Source organism: Puma concolor, chromosome D2 (assembly GCF_028749965.1).
Source record: "Puma concolor isolate L17-30 chromosome D2, mPumCon1.1.hap2, whole genome shotgun sequence".
NCBI classification, from domain to species: domain Eukaryota; kingdom Metazoa; phylum Chordata; class Mammalia; order Carnivora; family Felidae; genus Puma; species Puma concolor.
This window is the reverse complement of record NC_141677.1, coordinates 63,800,158-63,827,252: the sequence shown is the minus strand read 5'-3', so window position 1 is coordinate 63,827,252 and position 27,095 is coordinate 63,800,158. Positions and strand designations below refer to the sequence as shown.

At 47.3% G+C, this 27,095-nt stretch overlaps 1 protein-coding gene and 2 long non-coding RNA genes across 4 annotated transcripts in view; 1 reads left to right on the top strand and 2 right to left on the bottom strand.

Annotated features, from left to right (window-relative positions):
- SORCS3 (sortilin related VPS10 domain containing receptor 3) overlaps window positions 1–27,095 on the bottom strand; it is a 596,149-nt gene that overhangs the window by 552,070 nt on the left and 16,984 nt on the right. The gene's annotated exons all lie outside the window — the stretch shown is intronic.
- LOC147576144 (uncharacterized) lies at window positions 1,133–23,152 on the bottom strand. The gene is made up of 3 exons (XR_015241808.1): window positions 22,381–23,152; window positions 21,125–21,214; window positions 1,133–1,329 (listed from the first exon to the last, which is right to left on the bottom strand). It is a non-coding gene; the product is annotated as an uncharacterized LOC147576144 (long non-coding RNA).
- Window positions 18,620–20,196, top strand: LOC147576145 (uncharacterized). Its single transcript, XR_015241809.1, has 2 exons — window positions 18,620–19,405; window positions 19,512–20,196. It is a non-coding gene; the product is annotated as an uncharacterized LOC147576145 (long non-coding RNA).

Genomic DNA, 27,095 nt, shown 5'->3' with positions numbered 1-27,095 from the left:
CTGAGCCGAATTTTGAAGGATGAGTAGATCTTGCAAAGACAGAAGAAATACAACGCACAAAGGCCTGAAAGTATGAGGGGCACAGAGCTTTCTCAGAATGAAAAGCGCTTCCATTTACCTGGGACTTCATGTGGGAGGAGGAGTGATGGGAGAAACAGCAAGAAAAAATTTAGACCAAAAAAAAAAGTAAAAAATTAAATGGACAAGACATGAAGGGCCTTTTACGCCAAGGCAAAAAGAATGGGCGCAAGAGTTTAGAGCCCCCAAAATAGATGGAACAACAGAATGTTAACCCAATGAAAGGACACCCCCAGCTGTACTAAAAACGATGGCACCTATGCACATCACATCCTCGCTTCCCCGGCAGGCTTGTGCACCTGGAGGGGTGTGGAAGCAGCTCATCTCCCCCAGGTCACACAGAACCTGCCCTCAGATGTTCCCTTGCTGCTGGGGGCTCGGGCCATGCTGCCAAGGGAGGGTCCTGGACTCAGCACGTGGAGGGGCAGAAGCCTGTGGGCTTGGAACAGCAGGTAACCAGGAATGTGTCAGAATCCCTCCCACACCAGCTCTCTCAAAAAGGCTGGTGGGGGGGGGAGGGGGAGGCAGGTAGAGAGGAAGAGATGGGGGGGGAGGACAGGAGGACAGAGAAGAAGGAAATGAGCAGGAACTGGAGAAAACTGGAGGGAGGTGCCCTACACACCCACCAGGGTGAGAAAACGCAGAGCTCCGCTGGCTGCTTCTCTCTAGAAGAAAACAGAAGCGGTCCCCACTGCTGTGCCGCTGCCACTGGGAACTGGCGTGGAGCACCTCCCCTCGGGCTGCTAGTCTCCGTGCCCACGGCCTGCTGGCAGGTGCTGGCGTCTACGCGCTCTGATTCACAACGCCCTCCGCATCCACGGAGCACTCAGCTCTGCTGAGTCCCCCCCACGCACACAGCCACTCACCCCAGCCACCCCTCCTGCCCCCGCCTCCTCCCCATCCCCCGCTCCTCCCCGACCCCTCCCCTCGTGGCCATCCTAGTTAGGATCAAGCTGGGGGAGGAGATCCAGACCTGGCTTCTGAGAGGCTTGATTGATGAGGCTTCCCAGATAAAATACAGGACATTCAGTGGAATGTGGATTTCAGATAAATAATGAGTAAATGTGCTTATATTTTTATTTGCTAAACCTGGCACTGCTGTGGCTGATGGTTCAGGTACGCAGATGCCTCCTACTTTTGCTCCAGATTCCTCTCCCAAAGCTATGGATGAGGGTGATGATGAGGATGGCGATGATGACGGTGACGATGATGACGGTGACTCATGTTTTGAACCATGATGTGCCAGGCACTCTGCAAAGCGAAGTGCACGCCTTATGTCATCAAACCCTTAGGATGACCCTATGAGGACAGTATTACTACTATCTCCATGGTACAGACGAAGAATCTCAGGCTTAGAACTTATCTGAGGGCACACAGCTAGGACGTGGGAACCAAGATTGGAACCAGGACAGACAGGCTCCAAAGCTATGACCTCTAGCGCTAAGCTCCCCACCACTCTCTCCAGACGCATGGTGGATTCAGAGCTACCAGTGAGCCAAAGCTTTGATACGCTGAAATTACCACCTTTCAGTTTGAAACCACTGGCCCAGGAGAGTCCAGAAGGGCTTCTCCTCCTGTACTTACTCCTGCGTGGCACCCTTCCAGCCACACCCCTGTACCTTACTCCTGCATGGTACCCTTCCAGCCACACCCCTGTACTTACTCCTGCGTGGTACCCTTCCAGCCACACCCCTGTACTTACTCCTGCGTGGTACCCTTCCAGCCACACCCCTGTACTTTATTCCTGCGTGGTACCCTTCCAGCCACACCCCTGTACTTACTCCTGTGTGGTACCCTTCCAGCCACACCTCTGTACCTTACTCCTGCATGGTACCCTTCCAGCCACACCCCTGGACTTTATTCCTGCGTGGTACCCTTCCAGCCACACCCCTGTACTTACTTCTGCATGGTACCCTTCCAGCCACACCTCTGTACCTTACTCCTGGGTGGTACCCTTCCAGCCACACCTCTGTACCTTACTCCTGGGTGGTACCCTTCCAGCCACACCCCTGTACCTTACTCCTGCATGGTACCCTTCCAGCCACACCCCTGTACTTACTACTGCGTGGTACCCTTCCAGCCACACCTCTGTACCTTACTCCTGCGTGGTACCCTTCCAGCCACACCTCTGTACCTTACTCCTGAGTGGTACCCTTCCAGCCACACCCCTGTACCTTACTCCTGCATGGTACCATTCCAGCCACACCCCTGTACCTTACTCCTGCGCGGTTCCAGCCACACCTCATGCTTTCCCAGCCCCTGCTCTGAGCGCACCCTCACACTCGAAGGACAACTTCACATCAGTCATTTACACCTTAATGTGTATTTGTGTTCGGTATGACCTCTCCCAGACATCTGAACATGGGGCTGTCTCATAATAGAGAATACAGATATTCACCATTAAAGAAAAGCTCAGTCACTAGTGACATTTTGTATCAAGAAAGGGCTTTTCCACTCACTCAGCCCCACTCCTTACCTGGAGGCAGCAGGAAAGGGGAAGAGACCCAGAGGGCTCCTAAGTGTCTCAAACAGCACTTCCCCAGAAAGGAAGAGGGATGGGAACAGAATAGCTAGGAAATGGTAGGGAGGGCGAAAGCGAGGCAGGAAAACAGGTCAGAAGGAAGAGTGGTGTGGCATTCCCCAGGCCAGACAGGTTGGGTGATTTTTAAGTATCAGTTACATGCTCTGATTGATGGAGCTTACTATCCAGCTGGGAAAGACAGGCCACCTTGATGGAGGGAGGATGTTAAGCAGGGTTGGGGTGGGTGGATGGATGGACGGACGGACAGAAGGGTGGGTGGGTGGGTGGCTGGATAGATGAATGAAGAGCCTGAGAGAGGGATGGATTTGTGGTTCTGAGAGAGACCACCGAGTACATGAGGCTCGTCCCAGGAGCCTGGGTCCTTTCCATCAGGTACGCGAAAGGTTCTAAACACAAGGAGAAAGGAAGAGGGATGGGAACAGAATACCTAGGAAATGGTAGGGAGGGTGAAAGCGAGGAGGAAAACAGGTCAGAAGGAAGAGTGGTGTGGCATTCTGAATTCATCGGGCTCCCTCCCAAGGTTCCTGAACCTTCCAGGCTTGTTATACCAGGGTAGAGCCAGCCCCATGGAGACCCCAGATTTTCATCTCTGTAGTTTACTGAGTGTGGGTGTTCTAGAGCTCACGACAATCAGTTATTCATCACTTTATTTGTCCAGAATGCTGGCTGCAGGGGTGAGTAAAGCAGATGTTTCTGCAGCCTGAGTCTGTGGCAATTGGCAGTTCCTGTGCCTCCCCACCCCAGCCCCAAGCTGGTCACCGCTGGTCCTGTCGCCCCTTCCCGGGAGATGCCTTCCCCCACAAAACTGAGACCTGGAGAGCACTCCTACAGAATCCCTGTTGCCTCCGGGAATGCCAGACCCCTGCTCAGAGCTTCACTTCCAGAGACACAATGCCCTCCTCCCTGGCCTCCTCTCACCACAGACAAGCTGACAAGCAGGGTCTGCAAGAGAATCAGAGCCAGACGCCCCTCCAGGAACACCCCGTGCCACGGGCCACCTGTCCTTGCCCACTTTCATTCCGTCTCCATTCACTCCGCTGCCACAGCTGTGCTTCTCCCCAGGACTGCCTACCCACCCCCACCAGCACTGTAGGACCTCACTGCCACCAGGCAATGAGGAGCAAAGTGTCAGGAGGGGGGTCAGCCAACCCCAAAGAGAAAGCAGAGTCAGCAAAGAAACCCACAAGAGGAGAAGCAAACATCCATGCCACCTCAGCTCTAGCAGGTCTCAATGGGGTAGTTGCCAGCCCCCGAGGACATCTGGAAGAGGGTGGGGACAATGCCAGTGATGCCGGCTGGGAGCAGGGGTGCTAAGTCCTTCAGTGCTCATGACAGTCAGCACCAGAAAGAATTTCTCTGCCCAAAAAGTCAATGTGCCCCCTATTAAAAAAAAAAAAAACAAAAAAAAAAAAAACAACCTTGCATGTAGTCATGTCTTCTTTCTAGGCATTTATAAGTTTTGTGAGGGTGCAGAGGTGGGGAGGGTGGGCCAGGGATGGAGTCAGCAGGTAAGGAATTCCAATAAACTGGGGGAACAGTGTTGGGCCCAGGGGCTCAGGACATGCAGGTCAAACAGAAGGAAGAATGTCCCCTGGGTCTGGATGTGCAGGATGCCAGGTGCAGGTGACCCTCGCAGCTGCTGCCTCCCCATCCTGGCTGGGCAGGGAGGGTGCATTAAAGGCCCACGGCCCTGTGATCTCACTCAAGAAAGGCACTGGTGGATGGCCCTCACAGCCTCTGCCACTAAAGGATTCCCTTGGGGCCAGGGAGCAGCAGACGTGTTGTCAAAGGCGACACCAGGGATGACCAGTGCGCCCACGCTTGGACTCGAGTTGTGGCTCCCTTTCTCTCTGCCTCGCAGACACAGGCTGTGTGCTGCCTCCGCATTCCTGCAACACTCAGTGTGGTCCTCCTCCACAGCTGGCCTCTCACGGCACGACCACTATCCATTCACTACCCACCTCTCTACTCATCAACACCAACATTTCCTGAGTTACTCTCTAAACAAATGCCTGGTGCCATGTATGTTCGTGGAATGGCCCACTGAATCTCCACAAAAACCTCCTACGATAAGCATCATTACCATCATCCCCATTTTACAGATGAGCTGCCCGAGCAGCAGAGTGAGTCCAAGGCTGTCCAGAGGTCCCACAAGCAGCCAGCATCGAGCGGGGCTGACCAGCTCTAAAGTCTAGTGAGGGACCACTGTGCCACTCTGCCACACGGCGGTCTGTGCCAATGCACAGGGGCCAGGACTCCCAGCCTACACTATCTCTCATGGCAGCCAAGCTGACTGAGGTAGGCCCATCCCAGGCCTTGCCGGGCGCTGAGCCAGACCCTGTGAATCCCAAGGCTAATCCACCCCAGAATTACCAGTCTTATATAACTGGCTTCCCCATCTCTTCCCAGCTTGGATGGTTTGGCTCGGATAAGAGTCAGGCAAACATCAGCTGGCACCAAAAGTTACCCACAGCATAAACACAAGGAGCCATCACAACAGCACCAAGGCAAAAGAATAAAAATACCTTTCTCTCCCATTTTCAGGCATCCTGTCCTCAGGGCTTCATGTTGGGAGCAAAATCATCCTGGAAGCTTCCCTGAAGCACCAGGTAGGTCTTGGCTGCCTCTTCTCTTCTACTTCTCCATAAACAAGCAAGTGGGAGGGCCAGCAGGGGTCAGACAATTGGGGCTCCCTTCTAAGCATCCGTTATTTCTGAAGGAAAGGCATGGAGACTCTCAGGAACTCTCACCCTTAGAAGTACATGCTGTCTCTAAGACCAAGGGGCAAACAGAAGCCCAAACTTACGCTTCCTATTTGATGACTATGCCCAAACAAGAAAGGCTTTCTCTTTCCAAGACTTCCTCAGCTTTCTGAACCCTTCAAGACTCAGCTCCAAGGTCACCTTGATTTGACTAGTCTATTGCGGGGAATGTGTGGGCAGGGTGAGAGTAACTGTCCCTACCAATGGGACCTTCGGGGTCTTCCTCTGAGCTCTGTAAGGACCTGAGCTGAAGCATGCTTAGATGTCCTGGGTAAGCAGATTCCCTAGAATACTGGCTAAAAGCCAGTGACCCCCAGACTGGTGGTGATGCCAGGGAGGATCTGAATAGGTAAGATCCTGGGCCAAGACTAAGCAAGATCTGGAGCGGAGAGAAGACCAGAGGCTGCCTGCATCCACCCTCAAGATTGGCACCCAGCTTGCTTCAGGGCCCAGAGCCAGGTCCCTTCATCCCAAGCTCCCTCCGGGTACTGAACCCAGGGCATCTGAATTTCCTAACTAGGGGTCAATTTAGAATTCTCCTCTGCCTCGCTGTCCAGTCTCCTAAGACTTTAGCAACATGAAAGCACTGGATGAAGTTGCGCCCCCTACAATCTGTCCAGCAGCCCCCACCCTCCTCTCAGGCAGCATCAGAGGCAGGATGCATGAACCATATTAGTGCCTATGGGAGTCATTTCTTGAGGGCTCAACCCAAGATCCTTAACCCTCTGTCTGTAAGTAGAATATGAGAACTGAAAGTACTTTTCAAAATAATAGCTAACCTGCTGAGCACCTCCAAGATGCAGGCTTTCTTCAGCCTTGCGTGGACAGCTCCCAACAACCCCACAAGGTAGTTACACATTTACCCCCTTTTGATAAGGAAGGAAACTAAAGTCACTGAGTCTAAGGAGCTGGCTCAGGTTCACAGAGCTGATAAGAGGAGCAGTCCAGGCCATGCGGCCCCGGGCTTGGCCTTGTATTCTTTCCTTCAGCAAGTATCTATTAGGCACCGAGCAGAATCAGCATGCAGATTTTGTTTTCCAAGTAAACAAACTGCTTTCTGGGGAGGCCATTTCTTCTCACAGTTCAGGAGATAAAGAACCAGAAAGCTTACGATCACAAAGTGTCTCCACCACCTTGCTTTGCTGAATTTCCCCATCTCTGTCACACTCCCCACCACAGGCTGCACCATGTGGGAGCTGGAAACAAAATGGACCAATGCTCTGTCCTCGTGGAGCCTGCATGCCCATGGGAGGGACAGCCAATAAGTAACAGGCAGTACTAAAATGGGTAATATGCAAGAGGGTTCCTGAGGAAAATGAAAGCAGGGAAAGAAGGTGAATGTGAGGAGAGATACACAATTGTAAATTGGGGGTCAAAGGCAGGCCTCACTCAAAGGCAATTTTCAGTAAAAAAAAAAAAAAAATTCTCATCTCCTTTCAGAAGGAGGTGAGAAAATGAAACATGCAGCTAGGTAGGGACAGAGCATTTCAGAGAGAGAGAGAGAGAGAGAGAGAGAGAGAGAGAGAGAGAGAAGAGTCAGTGCAAAGGTCCTGAGGCAGGAGCATTTGGGATCTATAGGGGAACAGAGATGCCAGTGCAGCTGGACCAAGTAAACCAGGGGAGCAAGCAAGAGGTAAGGTGAGCATAGTGACAAGGGCCAATCATGAGGCCTGGACAGTTACATTTAGGACTCTGCCTTTACATTCTGATCAATCCTATCATTATGGATGAAGAAACTAGGATCAGAGAGGGCCGATGGTGTATTAAAAACCACACAGAGCTCGTGTTTAAACCAAGGCTACGAAACAAAATCAACCCTAATGGGTCATCCTATCAGACAGTGACCCCAAGTCCTTTTCCTCATGACCACAACCTCTTCCATTGGCAACCCCATCCACCTCTGACTTGAAACAGCTACAGTATGGACTGACACAAAAAGGCAAGCTGGGTGGTACTCAGTGGGAGGGCTGACACTGCAGGCGGGGGTGGGGGAGGATGGCAGAGATGGGCCTCTCGGAGCCAGGAAGGGACATCAAGGTGCTAGAAACTGGCAGTGGTGAGCTTTCTGGGGCTACTTTATCTCTGGGGCTGTAAAAAGAAACCGCCTCTCCAGAAAGTGGGTTTGTTTACTTGGAGAACATCCCCAGGCTGGTTCATGAGCATCTCACCATGCATGTGCTACAAATAAATAACTCACATTTCCCATTTTAAAGCAGGAAAACACGACCCACGGAGTACAGCATGTGTTACACCCACATGTGAGTGCGTCTTCCTCCCCACAGAGCGCAGGGATCCAAGGTGGCATTCACGGGAAGGTGTGCTATTTTCCCCTCGCGCTGTCCCTCCTGCTCTCTGCTCCCCAAGGTGCCCAACCCAGGCTCCCGCCCCATCTCTGAGGGGGCCTTCTGGAAGGTATTTGTTAAGGCCCTGCCTTTGCCTTCCTCTCGCTGGCTCCCGAGGCCAGCTCTCAGCAGTATTCTGGAACTCTCAACAATAGCTCACCTGCCTTTTGCCTGCCTCCTCATGGAGCCAAACCTCACAAGAGGTCTCTAGAGAACCGAGAAGTCCACAGCAGGAGAGAAGCCACAAGAATTCATGGACTAAGGCCTCAGAGCAAACAGCAATGGTGGCTGGCATGTCTATAGTTGAGCACATTCTGTGCGCCAGGCACCATTCTGGAAACCTCACATGCATCGGCTAGTGTAGCCCTTACCACAGTCCTGTGAGGTAGGTTCTGTGATAATCCCCATATTACAGATAAGAAAACTGAGGCTCAGGGTTGGTTAACATTGCACTGGGTCATATTCACCCACTGTAAGCATCAGAACTGAGATGAGCCCAAGCAGTCCAACTTCTGAGTCCACAGCCTCCGCAGACTCTCTAGGGAAAGGGAGATGAGACTCAGTGGGCTGAAGAAAGAAGCACTGTACACGGGACCAACTAATAAGTCCTGACGGGGCTTACGCCACCCCTATGCCACTTCATCAACCACCCGGGGAAGTTACCCTCTGCTCCTCTGGGAACACTCTATTTCATGCTTTACCTATGCTCACCAAGCAGTTCCGACATGGCTGATTTGTGTGCCTATCTCTTCCAGGACTAAATCGTGAGCTCCTCAGGTCCTGTTCTAGTCTATTTGTAGCCCACTAAGAGGCACTGTGAGGGCTCATGGTAGTAAATATGTGCTGAGTGAATTAATGAAAAAAATGTGTGAATGAATGAATGAACCTGGCCAGGTCCAGATATTTTAGGTGTCTCCTTTAGAAACTCTAAGACAGAACATCACAACATCCAGGTCAGAGCTTCCGATCTGCCTCCCACACAGTCCCACAGCAGGACTGAAATAGATACGTACATATGCTCTCTCTTTTTTTTCCCTTTTATTGCATTTAATTCCATGTTTCAGTTTAATTAAAAAAACACAATAGCTTAAAGTGTTGGATCCTGATGCACTGTGCTATTCATGAATATTTATCACTCTGGGCTACATAAAATTGAATAATTATTAGCAATTAAAGGAAGGTCAACAGAAAGCTTTCTGGAACTCTCCACCAAGGGGAAGGGGGAGAAATGGGACACTTCAATTGAGAGCCTTGGGCAAGGACTCCGCAGGAAAGAGGAAAGTCTTGGCTGACAAGGCAAAAACCCATCCAAGCCCCTGAAGAAAGTTCCAGAAGAGTTTGAAGCAGGTCTGTTCTACCTGCAAATCATTTATTTAGATGAGGAAAAAGTGGGTGTGGTATTAAAAATGTATCAACATGACAGCACAGGGTCCCAGGAGATGACTGGAAAGGATGTGAGCCTTGGCCAACTGACTCCACCTGAGTGCTTCTTTCTCTACTACTCACCTTAACGTGTTCCAAGACAAGTAAGTCTGGTAAAGAAAGCACCCAGCAACGCTCCCGATACAGAGACAGTGCTCAGGAAATGGTGGGTTCCTTCATCTCTCGTTCAAGATGGATAAGGTTCTCACCAACCCTGATTGACTCAACAGCTTTCACTTCTCCACAAGCAAGAGAAGCCTGTTCTCATCCCATTTAACTTCTACTTTGGAAGGAAGTCTGAAGGTGGATTCCAAAGTCCTCTGCACACCCCAGGACAGCCACCTAAAAAGCTCCCCTGAGACTCTGCTAACCACTTCTCCCCAGGGTAAAGTCCCTCCTTACAGCACAACAAAAACAGCTTCTGCAATTTCTCATCTCCCATCAAACTTTTATCCAGAAGGCTATAAAGAACAATTCTTGCCTTCTTCTGCCCAGAAGCTCTTCAAATACTAAGAGCTCTGGACCCCCAGGTTTCTCTTCTCCAGGCTAAACAAACCTATCTTTTTTAATAGTTTATTTTACAGTAGGGTTCCAATGTCCTTCCCTGGCTTGGTCTCTCAGAGAAAGATAATCTGATTTGCCTTGAGCCCTCAGATCTGAGGGTACCCAGTGCAGCTGTGCCCTCGGTGGGAGAGCAGAGCAGGACCTCACTGTGGGCACGATGCTGTTAGTTCAGAGAATATAAACTTAGGGAAATACCAGAGCTCACTGTCGAAGCATTTTGAGCACATCACCCATTTTTTCAATAACATATTTTTGAGCACACGCTCCAGGCCAGAGACTGCTGAGGTAGACATGGTCCCTGCCCTCAGGAGGCTGTGGGAGGCACAACTCCAGAGCACACGTGACCCAACTAGGTTAAACCCAGCAGAAGGGTCAGAGGCAGGTAAAGCACTAAGTCTCCTGTACTCTCCAGCACTGAATACTCTCTCTCATCCTAAATGGTGCTCTTGTCCCCAAGCACTGACTCTACCCTACTTTTACCAGGTCCTGATGGCTGTTAATCATCACCTCTTTTTCAGCAATAGCATTCACGTTCACTAACACTGATGGAGGGCTTACTATGTGCCAGATACAGCCAAGCACTTTACACGTATGAACTCATTAACAGCTGCTTCTGCAGGTCTGAACTTGGCCTCTGAAAGTCACTAGTGTGGACCAGGTCTAGTCAACCCAACTAGTCAACCCCACATAACAGAGTCACCTCACTTCAACAGGGTCCACTATTACTAAAGTACCATTACTATTAAGCATGCCACGGTCATGCACCACCATCCGGAAGGCCACCTGAGGTCAGAACGTAGGAAGACGTGAAATGTTGAGACCTATCCTTGTTGATTCTCAAAGTATGCTCAAGGGGGTCTATCAATGCCCAGTTAAGGAATTTAATTTTGGCATCCTCACGTTTTTCTAAGACCAGGCACATGTGTCTACAAGTGACATCAATTACATCACTACTAGAATGTTACTAGGAACTAAGAGCACCTACTGCTTTAAACAAATGTCTGGTCACGCAGCACCCCTCCTACTTTAAAATGTTGCATACAACAGAAAAAGTTAGAAAATCTCAGAGCTGCAAGCAATTTCAATGGTCCTCTTTGCTAAACATGCACATGCACGTGGGCACACACATGCGCGCGCACACACACACACACACACACACACACACACACACTGAATGCTTTGTCTCCAGGAATGGGGATTGGATAGTGCTGACTCATCCACACTCTTCTCCAGAAGGTCATACTCAGAGGACATGAGCTGTAGTCCTGGGGTGGGATAAAGGTTACTGCCTGTACAGAACAACAGGAAAATGTCAGATAATGACCTCATTCCCACCACACCTCGCTCCCTGAACCACCCCTCCAAGGGCCAGTCCTAGGGACCAGCAGGTAGTTTAATGCTTCAGTAATGAATCTGATGACTCATGGGCCTTCAGGCAGGCACCTTCTCACCCTACCCTTCAGCCTCTTCCTCAAAAAAACTTTCCTGCAACATAATAAATACACCAGGTTCCCGGGCAGGCTATGATAGATTGGCTAATGTTAGGGAAGCATCTCGAATGTATTAAAACACTGCAAAAACACATTTGCATTCATCTTTCAAAGACTAAAAAACACTTCTTTATTCTGTTTCTTCTTTGGCGCTTTTTTTGTGGTTTTTTATATTGTTTTCACCTTAAATGGAACCATCCTAATTCAGTCAGGACTAGAAAACTAAACAATAGCCTCAGGATAGACTTTGCAAAAGAAAAAGCAAAACCGACAGGAGAACGGATCCAGCTGTGGAAAGCTCAGGCAGCACGGCAGCAGCAAGGCTTGCAAACACACCTAGGCCTGGTCCAGGATAGAGGCCTTAGTCGCCACAGATAAGCTTGGCTTGTCACCACAAAAGGTTGGGCTTGTCTAGGGTGAGGAGTGGTGGGTGCGCACCCTTCACTCCAGGCTGAAGCTTGCTCATCCCTCTTATTCCATGTGTACCAGTGACTGTTGACTGGTCATTATTTGTAGAGCATGGACACCAAGACACCAAGGAGGCACCGACCATGCCCATTAATCTCATTCCCTAGCCATTGTGATCTGACTGACCGTGTCAACCGGCATTATGTAAAAACTGAATTAAAATTAGAGGTGGCCCACAGCAGAGAAGCCTCATATGATCTGGATAGAAGGAAAAAGAAGATACCTCTACCACCATTCCCCCCTGTAGAGAGCATCATGAGACTGAGCTCGAGTCCATGATTAAGATTATGACTGAATTAGAAACAGAGATTGAAAAAGAGACAGGAAGAAAGAAACAAGAGATGGGGAGACATAGGAAAGAACAGGGTCCTAAAATCCATAAGAGGACTTTACAATAGCTGCTCCCTTCCTTTCAGGTCTTCCTTTATTTACTCTCCTTCTGAGTACAGCAGAAAGAATAAGCTCTGGTTCCCCTCTTGCACTGTTGGTGGGAATGCAAATTGGTGCAGCCGCTCTGGAAAGCAGTGTGGAGGTTCCTCAGAAAATTAAAAATAGACCTACCCTATGACCCAGCAATAGCACTGCTAGGAATTTATCCAAGGGACACAGGAGTACTGATGCATAGGGGCACTTGTACCCCAATGTTCATAGCAGCATTCTCAACAATAGCCAAATTATGGAAAGAGCCTAAATGTCCATCAACTGATGAATGGATAAAGAAATTGTGGTTTATATACACAATGGAATACTACGTGGCAATGAGAAAAAATGAAATATGGCCTTTTGTAGCCACGTGGATGGAACTGGAGAGTGTGATGCTAAGTGAAATAAGCCATACAGAGAAAGACAGATACCATATGGTTTCACTCTTATGTGGATCCTGAGAAACTTAACAGGAACCCATGGGGGAGGGGAAGGAAAAAAAAAAAAAAAGAGGTTAGAGTGGGAGAGAGCCAAAGCATAAGAGACTGTTGAGAACTGAGAACAAACTAAGGGTTGATGGGGGGTGGGAGGGAGGAGAGGGTGGGTGATGGGTATTGAGGAGGGCACCTTTTGGGATGAGCACTGGGTGTTGTATGGAAACCAATTTGACAATAAATTTCATATATAAATAAAAAAAAAAAAAAAAAGAATAAGCTCTGGTTCCAGAAGACCTGGGTTCTCACCCAACCTCCAGCCCTCATTAGCCATGTGACCTATTGATCACAACCTACCTCAGCTCTCAGGGTGCCCGAAACATAGGAAGCACTTAGGAAATTCCTCTTGTATTCTTTTTTTAGCATACTTCATCTCCTTCTCTCTCTTGCCTCTCTGATTCTTACTCATGTTATCATCATTATTCCTCCCTCCTATAGATTAGCTTTTACTTTTTCCATACAATCAGAGATAATCATCAAATGTCAGACTTGAAAAAGAGACTTTTATCCCTAACCTGGTAAAGATATCTATAACCACCTACAGCAAACATGATGATTCACTGTGAACTATTAAATGTTTTCCACCGGACTCAGGAACAAGCAAAAGATGTCTGCCATCATTGCTTCCACTCAACACTGTAGGGAGGCTATAACCTGTGTAATAAGGCAAGAAAATGAAATAAAAGGTACAAATAAAAGAAATAAAACATCCTTTCATTATTCATAGATGATACGACAGTATGCAAAGAAAATTTAGAAGAACCTAACATAATACTAGCATCAAACAATTAGAAAATTAACTTTTGAAAATTTCACTTAAAATAGCATCAAAAAAGCATCAAACTCCTAGAAATGAACATATTAAAAGATTTCTAAAATCTTTCCACTAAAAATTGTGGTACACTGCTGAAAGAAATTAAGAAAAACCAGTGTCAATATTCTCCAAACCGATCATTGATATAATGTAATCCTAGCCAAAAATCCTAGCAGGCATTTTTTGCATGAAAATTGGCAAGCTGATTCTAAAACATATATGGATTTTACATATACATATAATGTAAAGGGCCAAGAGCCAAGACAGTCATGAAGAAAACACAAAAAGCTGATGAACTTAAATTACCAAATAATAAAATAGATTATAAAGCTATAGTATGAAGACAGCACCGGTGTTAGGATAGCAGAAAAAAAAAATGGAACCAAATAGAGAACTCAAAACCTGCCATACACAAGACCCCTGATTTGCAATAAACATACCCTTTCAGTGAATGACAGTGGGTCATTTGGAGTTACATATGAGAAAAGGAAATAAATTTGACCCCCTTCTTCACATCAGACACTCAGCACACACAAAAAAAGAAATTCCAGGTGAATCACTGGCCTCAATGTAAAACGTAAAACAAAGCATGTCTGAAGAAAACATAGGAAAGCATCTTCCTGACACAGGAACGAGCAAAGATTTTATAACCTTAAAAGAAAAAACTGAAAAATTTAACTTCATTAAAATTAAGAGCATCCCATTAATAACAAAGCAAGCCACAAACTGGAAAAAGGTCTCAATAATAAATATAGCAAAGCACTTTAATCCAGAATATAAAGAACGCCTACAAATCCACGTGAAAAACAGATAATATAAAATGGGCGAAATATCTGAATAGGTGTTTCACTAAAGATTATATCCAAATGACCACTAAACATGAAAAATGGTACACATCCATAGTCATCAGATTAAAACCCACATGGCATATACCACTACACATCCACCAGAATGGCTAAAATAATTTTTTTTAATTACAATATCAGGCCTTGGCAAGGAAGTGGCAAAGCGGGAAGTATCATACATTGCTAAAGGGAGTGTAATCAGTGTAACCATTTGAAAAATTGGAAGTATCCACTAAAGTCTATGTTATGATCCAGTTATTCTACCCTTGGATATATATCAAGAGGAAGTAGAGCATATAGCCACACACACACACACACACACACACACACACACACACACACACACACAAAATGTAAAAAAAGTTGTGATGTAGCCAAAAACTGAAACAATCCAGATATCCCAAACTTTAGAATGGATGAATAATTTGGGTATATTCCTACACTGTAATACTTTACAGAAATAAAAGAAAGCAAACTGAAGCTATATACATCAATATAGCTAAATATCAATATACTTGTATCACTAGGGATAGATCTCACATAGACTTCAGTGAAAAAGGCCAGACACAAAACAGAACATACTATACATATTAGTTGTCTATTACTATTGAATTACACCAACACTTAGTGGCTTAAAACAATAGACATTTATTGTCTCAACCATTTCTGTGGGTCAGGAATTCTGGTGCACCTTAGCTGAGTCCTCCAGCTCAGGGTGGCTCCCAAGGCTCTGATCAAGGTGTCAGCCAGACTACAGTGATCTCAAGGCTTAGCCAGGGGAAGATTTGCTTCCAGGATCACCCATATGGTTGTCAGGCCAAAGGCCTCAGTTCACCAGATGTTCCCCAGAAGGCACCTCCCAACATGGCAACTTGCTTCACCAGAACAAGAGCCAGAGAAGGACCAGAGAGAATGTAAGGAAAATTCAAGTTAGAGTCTTTTGTAACCTAATCATGGAAGCGATATTCCATCATGTGTATCATACCTTATTCATTAGAAACAGGTTACACAGGCCAGTCCACATCCAAAGGGAAGATATTATACAAGCGCATGGGTATCAGGAGGCAGAGATTGTTGGGAGCCATCTAAGAAGCTGCCTACAACACTGTATTATTCCATTTATGTGAATTTCAAGAACAGGCAAAATTTGATAGAAATCAAAATACTGATTACTTCCAGGGAGAAAGGCCATACGATGTGAAGGGGTAATGAAGGAGCTTTCTGGAATGCAATGAATACATAGTTGACCTCATTTATATGGTGGAGTGACATCAGCGTACTCATATGTAAAAAACTGAGATGAAAATCTGCGGACTCGTGGGGCGCCTGGGTGGCTCAGTTGGTTAAGCATCTGACTTCGGCTCAGGTCCCGATCTCATGGCTCATGAGTTTGAGCCCCACATCAGGCTCTGTGCTGACAGCTCAGAGCCTGGAGCCTGCATCAGATTCTATGTCTCCCTCTCTCTCTGCTCCTTACCCGCTCATGTTCTGTCTCTGTCTCTCAAAAATAAATAAACGTTAAAAAAAAAACTGTGTACTCAGTGCATGTATTTTACACATCAATAAACACATGGGGAGAAAAGTATCTAGCAGCCCCTACCTTCTGCACTTTTATATCTGAGGATACAGAAATATGAACTGAATTCCTAAAGGTCAGAGTAACCTCCCTCACCTGGTCTGTATGTGCCTGTCAACTCACATACACATCTGACTGAATCTCCCCTCTGGTAGTACCGTGTGAAGAGAACTGTTTGCTCTTGGAGGCAGAGGACCACACCTGTTTAATTTGCTCTTATAGCCATAAGATCAGGGTCACACTTGGGAAACCATCTCTAGGACTTGAGACAGTTCTCAGAAATCAGTTCTATGCTAGGAGTTACACATCCTGGGCCCTGTTCACCTATGGAGACTGCAAATGATGAATAAAAATGCCAATTATCTTGATCCTTCTAATTCAAACTTTGAAACACCTAGATGTGATCTAGGGCATAGTCAAAGTTTTACACTGAGTTCAAAAAGTGTTAACAAATTATTGGAGGAAATACAAACAGTACATTTAACCCACTAAATTATAGTTAACTTTGACAAGATAGGCACGTGGTTAAGATTTTACAGGTGTTAAAAAAAAAAAAGGTTAGAGAGGGAGGGATCCAAAACATAAGAGACTCTTAAAAACTGAGAACAAACTGAGGGTTGATGGGGGGTGGGAGGGAATGGGGGGTGGGTGATAGGTATTGAGGAGAGCACCTGTTGGAATGAGCACTGGGTGCTGTATGGAAACCAATTTGACAATAAATTTCGTATTTAAAAAAAAAAGACTTTACAGGTGTATCTCAGTGAATCTAAACATCCATGCCATGAAATAGGCAACAAGATTCATGCCCATTTTGTAAATGAAGGCATTTACACCTAGAGAATCTAAGTCAATTGCTCAAGATCAGTTAGCAAGTAAGAGGCCCAACCAGGATCCAAAACTGTCTCGATCTCACTCCTAAGCCTGGGGTTTTAACTAATTCATTATATGACTCCTCATGCATCCCTTAAAAAAATAAGCCACTTACTAGTTCTGTAATGTGCCAGTCATAAATGGTCCTGATGGAATCAATAAACGGCCCCCTTATCAGTCAGATTGAGACACTCTAGGTCCTAGAAAGAACAAGCTTAGATTGTAAGTGCATTTAATATGGTTTACTAATTAAGAACTGTACCTGTGTGCACACACATGCATACCACATGCACGTGCACATGCGCGCACACACTCACACACACACACACACACACACACACACACACACACACACACACACACCTGTCACAGTAAAGTATAATAGCAGAGCTCCAATCAGTATGATGCTCACCTGAGATGGGTAACCTGGACTTTGGAAGCCAAGTAGGGACTCGTCTACCCTATATCCTAGGAAAGCAATGATGAGAACTGAACTCAAGCAGGAAATACTCCTAAAAGCTCGGCAAGGTGGCACAAATGAAGAGCAGTAGGCTTCACTAGACCCATCTATTGCCCAAGTGAGGCACAAGGATAGGAATGCCCAGAGGTGGCCCATGGCACAGCACCTACAGCTCATAGAAACCTGAAGAGCATTAAGTTACCTGCCACCATCTGACACACTAGGACCAAACAGAAAATGTTGTTGGACCACATAAATACAATAGGAAATCGCAATCAGCATGAACCACACCAACAACAGCAAACAAGCTACTCAACTAAACATGACTGGTCATTTCACTTGCAAGGGGAATTCTCTCCTAATGCACACTTGTTACTTATTCGTTTATTTAGGAGCCAAAATCTGATAAGTCTATAAGAATATTTTTTAACGGTATAAAATCCAGCCAATTTTTTTTCCTATAAAACGAGCCACTGCATTAATTTTTGCAACAGATCTTCTAGCCTTCTTGGGCAAACCAAGGATGTTTTATACCAGATGAGAGTATCTTCTCTCTCTTGAGGAGTTTACAGTCCAGAGAGAGAGAAGGAGGGGGGATTGGTAGGAAAAAACAGGATCAAGGGAGGAGGACTGGCAGGAATATTTCAGAAAAAGGGAGCAGACAAATGGAGAAGCAGGGTACAGGCACAGGAAAGCAGCTAGGGAAGAGGGTCACAGTCACAGGGCCCAGCAGACAAGATCAGGCAGGTTAGAGCCTCTATGAGCACAGTGCGTTTTGTGTTTAAGCACACACAACTAGATGCAGAGCCGTGTCCCAAATTTAATAATACACAAAAGTCAGTTCCCACTCACTCTCCAATGCCTCCTCGCTGAAGCACCATGTTTATTCTCTCCATATCTACCACAATCTTAACTATATTTTATTTGCTTAATAACTGTGTGCACACACAAAACTGTAAGCCACGTGAGGGCACAGACTTGGATGCTCCTACCTCCAACTCTCAGCTCTGCCTTTCCAGCTTTGTAACCTTAGGGAGGTTATTTAACCTCTCTGCTCTAATAGTTCATGAACATTTTATGAGAATCAAATGAGAAATACGTATAAAATCTAAGATAGGTCTCATTAAAAGTATTTTCCCTAATACTCAGCAAGAACAAAGAGGCCAGAACCCACATTCCATAACCACTCGTCCTCCTTCTCTTAGGTGAGGTTCATTCTGGCAAGCCATGGTCAGACTCTCCATTCAAGGATCCAAACAGAAAAATCCTACATTCCTGCCACCAAATGGTATTTTGTTGGAATTTCATCCCCCTGGGCAGTCTCATTCCTCTTCTCTCCTCTCTCCCTCCTCCTGCCTGATGCTATGATGCCACAATCCAGTCTCTGTGACTCGGGGGGATGTTTCCATGGCGACAAGCAATGATGTCATAAAGGGGGGATTGTTACAGGGTTGAATGAAATCTGGCGCCAGATGCATCCTACCCCCTTATATAAGGCGGGGGGTGGGGTGGGAGACAAACCCTGTGGACACATCCCAGAAAATGGGAAACCGAATCACCCAAGGGATGGCGAGGGCTGACCAGAGGGAGAGAAAGTTCCAATCCCCTCCATACACCAACAGCCCCATTTGGAAAAGAACGGATTTAACAGACCTCACCAAGACAAGAGTCATTTTTCACCAAAGAAAATCAAAGGAACGAACAAGAAGCAATGGCTACCAGAGACTCCACCTTCTGGTCTAGGAAGACCCAAGCAGACAGTGGCTTCATCCATCAAAGCCCCAAGTGTATCAAATATTTACTGAGGCCACAGACTCTTTCCTACCAGAGCCTTAGACTGTCGTGTGCATCTGACTGCCCCAAAGACAGACCACTGGGACCTTCAGTGCAGCATGCCTTTTATCATAAAAAGTCTTAGCCAGAAAAATAGCCACCCCCAGCTTAATTCCTAGAGGAATTCAAACCACTTTGTTAAGAAAATTCCCAGAGGAGATTTTATACTAAGGAGCATCCCACAATGCTGCCTGCCATCTCTAGGTTCTCTAAAAGCAAGCCCAGCCTTGATGAAAAAAGAGTGCCTGACATCAGGGGTGTTTGGCTGGATGGCTGAAGAAAGGAGAACTTTACCCCGAAGCGCAATGCTCAGATGTACAGAAGCTCCTGTTTAACTGGAAGAACCTGATCGGGTGATCATCGTCCACAGCCAGTTCCTTCTCTATCTCCTGAAATTGCAGATTGAGTGAGTGCCACCAATTGTGAGTGTCAAGGAACGGGTCCTTCTCAATAAAATGTTTCCCTTGGTCCCACAGGAGGCTCTGGGTACCAATGGTTTTGACAGTGCATAGTTATTTCTTTCTCTAGGCAGCTGCTTTTCCTGAACACTCTGCTCCTGGAGAGTTTGGTCCACAGCAGTAGCTAAATACGTGTGCAGCGTGTACGTCTTCTCATGGCCTTCATCGTTATTTATGAACTAACTTCGAAGGGAAGTCATTTCCATCCAGAAAACCTGACATACGCTTTTCCATACCCACCCATGCATAGAGATAAGAAAACTGTGCTCTTTTACTATTCTGGCAAGCAGGAGGCAACGTTTTCCAGATGCCGTTATGGGCAGCCCCGAGCCATCCACTGCGTATCCCAGAAAGCCAAATGGCCCAAAGCCTCCATTCCTAAGCCACTCTCCAGTCCCCAAACATGTCACAATCTCTCATACCTCCTGACCTTGGCCCAGGCTGCCTCTTGGTAGAATGGCCCCACCCCCACCCTACCCTCACAGCCCCTTCAACCACAAGACCTGGGTCCAGGTCAAATGGCCCAGATCCTCCTCTCTAAATGCTTCCTTCTAAGAAGGAGCCCCTCCCCCTCTACTATCCATCCCGTCCAGTATTGTGGGGGCTCCCTGAGGGCGAGGACCAGCCCCTATTCACAGTGAATACTGGACTGCATCACATGCCCTGGCATCTGCAGTAGACAGAAGCCAAGACCCTTGTGCCCTGCAAATCTTCACTGCCAGCTTCAGCTCTTCCAAAATAAAAGCTGACTTTTATTTTATTTTTTTTTTTTAATTTTTTTTTTTCAACGTTTATTTATTTTTGGGACAGAGAGAGACAGAGCATGAACGGGGGAGGGTCAGAGAGAGAGGGAGACAGAGAATTGGAAACAGGCTCCAGGCTCTGAGCCATCAGCCCAGAGCCTGACGCGGGGCTCGAACTCACAGACCGCAAGACCGTGACCTGGCTGAAGTCGGACGCTTAACCGACTGCGCCACCCAGGCGCCCCAAAAGCTGACTTTTAAAAGTAAGTGTCGGTGACTCAAGTGACTCATTTTATGGACAAGGGGCCCTTAATAAGATGAAACAGAAGCAGTGTGGTCAACTGAGAAGGCCTGGGACCCTGGAGACCCAAACGCTGGCTATGAGCAAACTGTTTATCCTCCCAAAGCTCCAATTTTCTCATCTGTAAAAGCAAGGAACGGTGGAAGTTTGGGCTCAAAGTCCAGTTCTAACACTCTAACTCATTGAAGCAGGATGTGGCATTTTCACATCCCGAAATAGGAGCAAGTTATACTTCAAGGATGATTCCTCAAGGCACTTCCCCGCCCTCCTAGGTTGATATTGTCCCTTTCGGCTGCCCTTAAAACCCCTGTCCTGTTTACTGCTCACAGTGCACTCCTGGCTGGGGACGGATGACAATTCCCCATGAAGGACAGACTTTAAAACAAATGGAACTGCAGCCTAGTCAAGCTACCCTTGTTTATGCCTGGTCCCTTAAAGAGAGTCTGCCCCTCCTCTTCCCAAACGCCTCTGAGCCTAACCTTGGCCAGGGTCCCCTCCCCCCAGCCCCCAGGCACCAGCAAAGCTTTTCCTGGGTCCACCTGAGCCTGGCTCATTCCGTTATTTTGCAAACGCATCTCTGTGTACCTGTATATTCTGTCATTCTCCTTGTCCATGACAAATGCCTGGTATAAAAATTACCTTCAGAGATGTGTTAAGTCAGGCAGCAAACACATCCAGAGGCCTGGGGAAGGTGAGAAGGCTGGAGATTGGTGGAGATGGTCTTCATTACTGTGCATCAGGAAAATAAAAGGAGAAAGGGGAGGGGGTGGGCGAGGGGTGTCAGGGTGAAGAAAAAACTACTGGTTCATTCACCAGCAGCGTGCATGTGTTGAAAGTCTATCCTGGTTGCTCAGCAACCAAGAAAAAGCATTTCAGAGAGCAAGGGGCTAATTGGATAAATGAATTAATTAGACATTTCCGGAGTCAGGCGGTAAATGACAGCAGGCGTGGGTGGCCAGATTTTTGGGTTTTTTGTTTGTTTGTTTGTTTGTTTGTTCCCTAAAGTGTCTTCCTATCCCTACCTGAGCTTGGGTCCAGCAAATTAGGGAGCTGGAGAGTGTGGGAGCTAGGTAACAATGTGTCAGAGATGCTGTCTGGGAGGGGCAAAGCATGGAGGGCAGGTTGCCTTGGGAAGGAAGTTGCAATAAATGACCTTAGAGGTCTCTTTCAACACTAACATTGGATTGGTTTTGCCAATGCAGGGTAGGGAGGGGGGGAAAAAGGAGTAAATCCCCACCCTGGCAGCCTGATGGTAACTAACAGCCGGCTTTCCCACATCGTCCTGTGGGGTTTCCCTTTGCTGTATTTAAAGCAAGCAGGTTCCCATGAAAGCCAATAGACGCGGGTTGTAGGGAGTGTGCGTGGGAAATAAGATGTTTTGTTGGTGATTGTTTTTTCCCCTTGCTCTGCTTTGCTCCCTCCCGTTGGCTTCCTTTAATTACAGCAGAACCCCACTGGTTGCTCTAATGATGGAGAGGGCCTGTGCAGAGCTCACCGTGGAAGGGAGGGAGTGGGCAGGAGGCCCTCCTGCTGGAGGGGAGGGAGGGCAAGGAGGGAGGGGAAGGCAGCCAGCAGCTGCCAGCGCCCCATCTCTGGGAAGGAGAGAGCTTCTGGTTTTGCTGCTGGAAACAATCTACTGGGAGCCTCCAGGGGAGCTGCCACACCTCTCTGAGCCTTTGTTTTCCCTCCCACCAAGAAGGGAGACCCCGTTTCCTGGTGGTTGGAGAAGGATTGATGCCTCTGCTAACTGTATCTCACCCTTGCCCACAATTCCTAAGGGGTGCCCACTGCCAACAAAAATAAAGCCAGCGGGATATGCAATGCCTCCATAATCTGGCCTCACCTCATCCCTCTCTCTCCTGGTTCCCACACACACACACACTGTTACTTCTCACCTCTGACTCTTTATTCCTCCTGCTCCAGGCCTGGAAACACCAGAACTTCAGAACAAATGCTCAGTGAGGGCTTCTAGAGAACAGGATGGTCTCACTGGGGAAAGGTCCAGGGGTTGGAAATCCATCTCAGCCCTGGTGGGATCAGGAGGTGAACCTCATAATCCTGGGGCCTCACCCTCCTTGCTGGGAGCAGGTGGGGAAGCAGATTGAAGAGAGGCTCTCTGGCCCTGCCTGTAAGGAGCTCTGAAGTCAGCCCAGCCCACATGGGAGTTGTGGCTCTGTCAGTCAGCCGCTCTGTGACCTGAGCCAGGAATGCAACACCTCAGTGCCTTTGTTTCCTCACCCTTACAATGAGGCTCTTAATAGCAGATACTTAAGAAAGGTTAGGATTAAACGAGATGCTGGATGCAGAGGTAACAGGTCAGCCCCTGGCACACAGGGAGAATACACTAAATGTTGTCCATGGTTTTTACAAAATTGCATCATTCTAGAATGAAATAAAAGCCTATCTCCTCACCTCGACCCAGCCATTCGCTCTGGTTCTCTCAGCCCATCCCCACACCCAAACTCTACAACCCCATGATTTTCTAGGTCCTGAATATAGCAGACTCAGCGACCTGACATTTCCAAAGGGCATGTTGTTCTAGTTCATTACCTACTCTGTAGCTTATTAGCCATGTGACCCTGGCAATCTGCAACCTCTCTTCATCACGGTTTCCTCACCTGTAAGCCCCAACTTGTAGCTTATTGGCAGAGGGAAATGAGACGGCAGGTACAACCCACCGAACACTCCCTCCTGACATACAGTAGACCCTCGGTGAATTAGATCGCCTCCCCCAAAGGCTTCATTTTGGGTGCCAATGTTGGTTTAACATTTCCATCTCTCTCTATTTACATGTACTTATCTCAGATTTCAAGTTCCCAAAAGACCAGATCAAATCTGAATTGCTCTTTACTCAGCATATGCCACAGCACTGAAGCACAGTTTGGAAGTTGCTCACAATATGTTCTGAACTACTGCAGGATGATATATATTATTTGTAAACACATAAAAGTGCCCACACCACAATGCATAGCTCATCATCATTCACCACGTATAATGACAAAGATAATAATGAATATAGGCGATAACCACTCAACTATGGAGTATGTTTGTTTCCTATCTCAGCTGCATAGAAACAAGTCTGCCATTAAAAAAAAAAGGCTTGGGGCGCCTGGGTGGCGCAGTCGGTTAAGCGTCCGACTTCAGCCAGGTCACGATCTCGCGGTCCGTGAGTTCGAGCCCCGCGTCAGGCTCTGGGCTGATGGCTCGGAGCCTGGAGCCTGTTTCCGATTCTGTGTCTCCCTCTCTCTCTGCCCCTCCCCCGTTCATGCTCTGTCTCTCTCTGGCCCAAAAATAAATAAAAAAAAAAAAAACGTTGAAAAAAAAAATTTTTTTAAAAATAAAAAAAAATGCTTAGCAGAGGCAAAGTCCCAAGTACAAGACTGCAATGGACATACCCGGCCAGCCTGTCAGTGATCTGGCCTACGGGCCCCATGCCAAGAGAACAAGTTGAGGGTAGAAGAAGGCACAGATCTCTGGGTGCAAGAAGCGTGATTATTTTCATAAATGAAGAACATGGAATGTGAAGGGGGGATTGAAATGCAGCCCATTTCTCAGCTCTGAATATGATAAGCCTTCTCCTCACCCCCAACACCACAGCCCCCTATGGGGGAGGAAAGGAGAAGAGGGGGAGAGGTTAGGGATGGGGCAGGAGAAGGCAGGATCGAGGAACAAACTGGAAGCCCCCTTACCTGCTCAGAGGCTGACAAAGAGAATTGAGAGCAATGGGAAGTTACTGACACATAAACAGAGTTTCTGTTTGGTCAGTGAGAAAGCTCAGGAGAGGGACAGTGGTGACGGTTCTCAGCAATGTGAGTGTAATCAATGCCACTTCAAAGTGGTTCAAACGGCAAATGTTATGTGTTATACACACACACACATACATACATACGTGTGTGTGTGTGTGTGTATGTGTGTGTGTATTTTAGAGAAAGAGAGCATGCAAGCAGGGAAAGCAGCAGAGGGGGAGAAAGACGGAATCCTAAGCAGGCTCCACACTCAGGGAGAAACCTGAACTATGGCTCAATCCCATGACCCTGGGATCATGACCCGAGCCAAAATCAGGAATCAGACACTCACCTGACTGAGCCACCCAGGTGCCCCATCCCCCACTATGTTATATATATATATTTTTTTTAATTTTTTTTCAACGTTTTTATTTATTTTTGGGACAGAGAGAGACAGAGCATGAACGGGGGAGGGGCAGAGAGAGAGGGAGACACAGAATCGGAAACAGGCTCCAGGCTCCGAGCCATCGGCCCAGAGCCTGACGCGGGGCTCGAACTCACGGACCGCGAGATCGTGACCTGGCTGAAGCCGGACGCTTAACCGACTGCGCCACCCAGGCGCCCCTATATATATTTTTAAATCAATACATAAGATTTAAGGAGGGACAGGGGAGACAGTAGAGCTCTCCCCAATTCCCTGCCTCCTTAACCGAAGAAAACCCAGTATTAGAAGCATGGCCACCAGAGACATAGAAGCCAGCCTTTGGTCACGGCCCTCACTCTCACATCCCAGTGGTGTTCCGAGGCTTAGGGAGGGGTCAGAAAGGAAACAAGCATCTCTGGCTAGAGGGTACCCTCCTCCTGCTGCCGCCCTCTTCCTGCTGCCAGCCCTGAAGGTGGACAAGTTAGACAAATGGGACTGGCTGAGATTTCCGGAGTCCCTACCCCTAAAATGCCTTCTGGGTGTACCATGGAAATGAAATCAGTACCTCAAAGAGCTATCTGCACTCCTATGTTCTTTGCAGCATTATCCACAACATGATATTTCATCAACCTAAGTGTCCATCAAAGGACGAATGCATAAAGGAAACGTGGTATATATATATACCCACAATGAAATACTGTCCAGCCTTAAAAAGGAAGGAAATCCTGTCATTTGTGAGGACGTGGATGAACCTGGAGGACATGATGCTAAGTAAGGCGGGGGCAGAAAGACAAATACTGCGCGATCTCACGTGCAGTATTTCAAAAAGTCAAATTCATACAAGACGAGAGTAGGAAGGTTGTCAGGGGCTAGGAGGTAGGAGAAAGGGGAGAGGTTGGTCAAAGAGTGCAAAGTTTCAATTATGCAGGATGAATAAGGTCTGGATATCTAATGCCCATCAGTGTGACTGTAGTTAATGATACTATATTACATACTCAAAATCTGCTAAGAGAATAGATCTTAAATGCTCTCTCCACCAAAAAAAGAAAAAGAAAGAAAAAAAGATGGTAACTCTATGAGGTGATATGCTGGCTTGATTGTGGTAATCATTCCACAATGTATATATGTGTCAAAACATCACATTGTACACATTAAATATATGCAATTTGTATTCTTCAATTATACCTCAGTAAAGCTGGCAGGGGTGGGGGGGGAAGGAAATAAAATGCAAGGCCTCAGGAAAGGGAACTGAAGCACTACAGGACTGATGTTAGAACATTTTCCCAGGGTGGGGAGAAGGAAGACAGTAGAGGGTGCTGGGCAGAGAGGAGGCAAAGAACCAGAAAGGGGAACTGAACACACTTCCCTGGTCCCTTCCTTTTCTTTACTTCACTTTGAGGCAAACACTAGCCCAGCCCCAGGCCTGAGAGTTGACACAGACTCTGGGGTGTTTCAGGTGTCCTTCTGTCTCAGAAAATTTCATCCTCTCGCCAATTGCTAAAGCCCTGCCTTATTTGCCATAAATTCACAAGAAGCAGTGGGTCCCACCCAGTTCACAAGGGATTCAGGGTGGACCTGTTAAAAGCAAGATAAACTCTCAGTTAAACACACACACACACACACACACACACACACACACACACACACACACACACACACACACACACACACACACACACACCCACCCCTGAAGCTCGTTTCCCGGAAACCACACTGGTAACTTAAACCCAGAACAGGAGCCCCATAAGAACACAGAACTGAGCAGTATGGGTATGCAAGCACTTTTGCAGCCTCTTCAGAGTCACCTGCTGTTCTTCAAAGATGCTCATTCTCACCTCTTGTCATCCACACCCTTTTGGAGGGACATTTAAATAGGGGCTGGATCTGTGCTGAGATTAAAGAGAAAGGGAGGGCCATTGGTAAGTCTTGGCTCATCCCTCTGGACATTGCAGGGCTTTCCTCCTCTGGACACCTTACGGGCCCCTCCTCCCCCACCCCGGAGAAGGGAAATGGTGGTGTTGGATGGTGCAACTTCCCTCTGTCTGCCCTTCACACACACCCTCAGAGTAGGAAAAATGGGTCTCAGGAGGAGACCTACTATGAGATAAACAAACCACGCTTGTCTTCACGACCGCTTACCATCTACAAATCACTTTCCAGTACCCTTCACCGGCAGGGTGGGAACCTTGCCAAACCTTTCAAGTTCACTAAATCCTCACAACAGCCATGTAAAATAGGGATTATAACCCCAGTTTATAAAGGAGAGAGCTGGGTTTCAGAAAAGTAACCCACCCAACGTGACAGAGCCAGTCAGAGGAGGAGTGAGGTCCACCTGACTGACCCAAGCACAACTATGCCACCCAGAACATCCCCTCCCCTATGTCTCCCCAAAGTCACCAAATGTATTCATTCTGCCCAAGGCTCCCTTCTGGGAAAGAAACCCTTAGACTGTATTGAGAAC